At 43.5% G+C, this 5069-nt stretch overlaps 1 protein-coding gene across 1 annotated transcript in view; it reads right to left on the bottom strand.

Annotated features, from left to right (window-relative positions):
* LOC108976095 (ATP synthase subunit beta, mitochondrial-like) overlaps positions 1-5069 on the bottom strand; it is a 42763-nt gene that overhangs the window by 22320 nt on the left and 15374 nt on the right. The gene's annotated exons all lie outside the window — the stretch shown is intronic.

The raw sequence follows: 5069 nt of genomic DNA, 5'->3' as shown, positions 1-5069 counted from the left end.
TAATCTTTCACACAATACGCTCGATAGAACCTTATATGCGATATTGAGGAGGCTTATCCCACGGTAGTTGGCGCAGATTGTGGGGTCTCCTTTTTTACCGATTGGGCACAGCATACTTATATTCTAATCGTTGGGTATGCTTTCGTACGACCATATTTTACAAAGAAGCTGATGCATGCTCCTTATCAGCTCCTCGCCGAAATCGGGTTCGCCTTCTCCTGGTGTTGTATGTTCACTACCATTTAGCAGGCTGGGGAAGTGTTCCCTTCAGTATGCTCTGCTCACCGGTGACTAGATCATCTTTTGGGGGTTCTACAAGGGTATGCTCCGGTCTTGAAACCTTCTGTAAGCCGCCGAATTTTTTCGTAAAATTTTTTAGCATTACCCCTGTCGGCCAGCTTATCAAGCTCTTCGTACTCACGCATTTCGGCCTCTTTCTTTTTCTGTCTGCAAATGTGTCACGCTGCCCTCTTCAACTCTTCTTCTATCTATCCCATCACGCACGTGTTGTGGTCGATCGAAACGCCGCGAGGTAGGCAGCCTGTTTTCTCTGTGTGTACGTGCCTACTTAATAATTGCAGCGGGAAAAAGAAGACAACCAGTGTTTGCATATTCTATAAGCCATATACTTTTGATTGGAAGATGGAGTCATGTGTAGAAGTCCACACAAATGAGGAAAGTTCTCTGATTGCCATTCACTTGGGAGTGACCAAAAACGATTCTTTTACATGTGATTCAAGCAGCTCACGACTTCCGGTCTGTGACCAAGTATCCTGTGGGTAGCCTAAGAACATCTGTTTGAAGGCGAGCTAAAGTGAGAAGGATGAAACATTCCCTGCATAGGGTTGTGCGCAAGGTTTGGGACCCGCCGCGAAAAAAAAACACCTCCAATGAAAAGGACAACCAGCCTCGGATGAGAGACCCCACTTTTGATGACGACTATGGCAAACGAAATAAGGACTACGAGGGCATGCACCTGGAATGTCCGGTCCCTTAATTGGGAAGACGCCGCTGCCCAGCAGGTTGATGTCCTCGTGAAAGTAAAGGATGGCATCACCGCCGTCCCAGAAAAGCGATGGACGGTACAAGGACAGAGACGAGTAGGTCCTTGTGGCATTTACTACAGTGGCCATATAAAGGAGCGCAAGTTTGGTGTGGGATTCGTGGTGGGAGAGAAACTCCGTCACCGAGTACTATCATACACGCCGGTAAATGAACGTCTAGCCACAATCCACATCAAAGCGAGGTTCTTCACCAAATCGCTGATTTGCGCCCACGCCCCCACGGAAGAGAATGACCATATGACCAAAGATCAGCACTTATGGGAGCTGCCCCCGCCACGATGTCAAAATTGTGCTTGGTGACTTGAACGCCAGGGTGGGCAAAAGTATCTTTGGCACCACGGTTGGTAAATTGAGCCTCCACGAGGACACATCCCCAAATGGGTTGAGGCTGATCGACTTCGCCGGGGCCCGAAATATGGTTATCTGTAGTACTAGATTCCAGCATAAGAAGATCCATCAATTTACCTGGCTGTCTACGAATCGAAAAACCACCAACCAGATCGATTATGTTGTGATACACGGAAAACACGTCTCCAGTGTTTTAGATGTGCGTGCGCTCCGAGGTCCTAACATCGACTCGGACCACCATCTTGTCGCAGCCAGGATTCGCACCAGCAAACACAAGGAAGGTTCGAGGTCGAAAAGCTGCAATCAGACAGCCGAACGATTTTCTACTCTGCTTGCACTCCTCCTCTGAGAGCATTCGTCAACAACTCGGTATAAGGGAACTGTGGGACGCATTTCAAACTCCTTACGTACAGCTGCATTCGAAACGATTTGTGTCGCAGCGGTGAGAAAACAGGCTGCCTACCTCGCAACGTTACAATCGACCACAACACGTGCGGGACGGAATAGATACCAAGAGTTGAAGAGGGAAGCGAGACGCATTTGCAGACAGGAAAAGAAAGAGGCCGAAATGCGTGAGTACGAAGAGCTTGATAAGCTGGCCGACAAGGGTAATGCTCGAAATTCTAATCTAGTCACCGATGCCCAGAGCATACTTAAATTATGGAGGGAACACTTCTCTAGCCTGCTGAATGGCAGTGAACTCACAACGCCAGGAAAAGGCGAACCCGATTCCCCAATTGATGACGATGGAGCGGACGTTCCATTGCCCGACCACGAAGAAGTTCAAATAGCAATTATCCGCTTTAAGAACACAAAAGCGGCGGGGGCCGATGGATTGCCGGCCGAGCTATTCAAACACGGCGGCGAGGAGCTGATAAGGAGCATGCATCAGCTTCTTTGTAAAATATGGTCGTACGAAAGCATACCCAACGATTGGAATTTAAGTGTGCTGTGCCCAATCGATAAAAAAGTAGACTCCACAATCTGCGCCAACTACCGTGGGATAAGCCTCCTCAATATCGCATATAAGGTTCTGTCGAGCGTATTGTATGAAAGCCCACCGTCAACAAACTGATTGGACCTTATCAGTGTGGCGTCAGACCTGGTAAATCAACAACCGACCAGATATTCACCATGCGCCAAATCTTGGAAAAGACCCGTGAAAGGAGAATCGACACTCACCACCTTTTCGTCTATTTCTAAGCTGCTTTCGACAGCACGAAAAGGAGCTGCGTTTATGCCGCGATCTCCACTAATTTCTTGTTCTCAGCACGGTTTTCGTAAAGGGAAATCTACAATAACTAATTTGCTTGAATTTGTATCACATGCATCAACGGGTTTTACGGAGAACAAGAATACTGATGTTATATACACAGATTTTAGTAAAGCTTTTGATAAAGTAAACCATTCAATTCTTTTGAATAAACTTGATCTTCTTGGTTTTCAACCAAYATTTCTAAAATAGGTTGCTTCTTATCTTAGTAATAGAATTCAACAAGTTATATTTAACGACACTCTTTCCGACATAATCAATGTTCCTTCAGGCGTTCTTCAAGGTAGCCATCTTGGACCAATTCTGTTCTTGTTATGACATATCATTTGTTGTTAAGTTTTCAAAAGTTTTATTGTATGCTAATGATGTAAAACTTTTTAAATCATCCAACTCGAATAGCGAAAGATGTCAGTTGCAAACAGACTTAAACAACCTAGTGTCTTGGTGTGTTAGAAATGACATGCCATTGAACCTTAAAAAATGTAAAACGATGTGCTTTTCACGTAGATCTGTAGACCCTACTTCATACTTAATACAAAACTTTAAAGTGGAGCAAGTATGCAGTTTTGTTGACTTGGGAGTAACTATGGACACCAAACTCAATTTTAATCTTCACACATCTTCCATGGTTTTTAAAGCTAGAGTGCTCTTGGTTTTGTTAAACGTTGATCGGTCTAAAGTTACCGTTAGAGATCCGCTTACCACAAAAATTCTTTTTACATCTTTGGTGAGGCCTATATTAGAGTATGCTTCCGTGGTATGGAACCCTTGTTATCAAGTTCATTCTGAGAAAATAGAGTCCGTTCAAAAACAATTTTTACTTATTGCCTTAAATACTTTTGCATTGGGATTCAAATTTAAATCTTTCCCCTTACACTAACCGTTTAAAGCTTATAGATCTCTCTACACACGCTAGTCGACGGGAAATGTTTGGTATAATATTTCTTATAAAACTCATCAATGGGTCAGTCTGTAGCCCATCTCTCTTGTCTGATATTAATTTTAACATTCCCGCTCGCTCTGCCAGGCAGYTTAGACCTTTACTTTTAAAATTTTCTAGAACAAATTTCGAGTTAAACGAACCATTCCGCCRTATATGTTACGATTTCAATTCTCATTCCAGCACATTTGATCTAACAGATTCACTCTTTACCATTAAAAAAATTATTTTATCTACTCTTAACAAGTAACATTTAACAATTATAAACTTTAATTTAATTCTTAGTTTTGGCTGTTGAAATGGTTGTTTCTGTAGCTGAGCAGCTTAAAATCGCAACGCCGAAAACTCCCTTGCCTATTATGACTCGGCTAATTCCGCTCGTCCTTGCGTCGGTGGGGCGGGAGAAGGGTAATCGTTGGGTATTATTATGTCTGAATTTGGTATCCCTGTAAAACTTATACAGCTATGTAGACTGACGTTGACCAGCACCAAAAGCTCCGTCAGAATGTGGAAGCACCTCTCCGAGCCGTTTAATATCAAACGAGGTTTCAGACAAGGCGATTCCTTATCGTGCGACTTTTTCAGCCTGCTTCTGGAGAAAATAGTTCGAGCTGCAGAATTAAATAGGGAAGGTACCATCTTCTATAAGAGTGTACAGCTGCTGGCGTATGCGATGATATTGGTATCATTGGCCTCAACACCCGCGCCGTTACTTCTGCTTTCTCAAGACTGGACAAGGAAGCAAAACAAATGGATCTGGCAGTGAACGAGGGCAAGACGAAATATATCCTGTCATCAAACAAACAGGCGTCGCACTCGAGACTTGGCACTCACGTTACTGTTGACAGTCATAACTTTGAAGTAGTAGATAATTTCGTCTATCTTGGAACCAGCATAAACACCACCAACAATGTCAGCCTGGAAATTAAAAGCAGGATAACTCTTGCCAACAGGTGCTTCGTCGGACTGAGTAGGCAATTGAGAAGCAAAGTCCTCTCTCGACAAACAAAACCCAACCTCTATAAATCACTCATAATTCCCGTCCTGCTATATGGTGCAGAGACTTGGACGATGTCAACAACTGATGACGAAAGATTTGTGGTCCTTTGCGTGTTAGCCACGGCGAATATCGCATTCGATGGAACTGTGGGCTGTACGAGATATATGACGACATTGACATAGCTCAGCGAATTAAAAGACAGCGGCTATGTTGGCTAGGTCATGTTGTCCGAATGGTCGAAAACACCAGCTCTGAAAGTATTCGGTGCTATACCCACCGGAGGAAGCATAGGAAGAAGAAGACCTCCAATCCGTTGGAATATCCAATTGACTATAATGTTAAAAAAAAAAATCTGTTTTTATACTCTCGCAACAAAGTTGCTAAAGAGAGTATTATAGTTTTGTTCACATAACGGTTGTTTGTAAGTCCTAAAACTAAAAGAGT

The sequence above is a fragment of the Bactrocera latifrons genome, unplaced genomic scaffold (assembly GCF_001853355.1).
Source record: "Bactrocera latifrons isolate USDA-ARS-PBARC rearing strain unplaced genomic scaffold, ASM185335v1 scaffold_727, whole genome shotgun sequence".
Lineage (NCBI taxonomy): Eukaryota > Metazoa > Arthropoda > Insecta > Diptera > Tephritidae > Bactrocera > Bactrocera latifrons.
Note: the sequence above shows the minus strand (reverse complement) of the source record. Positions and strands in the feature narration are given on the sequence as shown.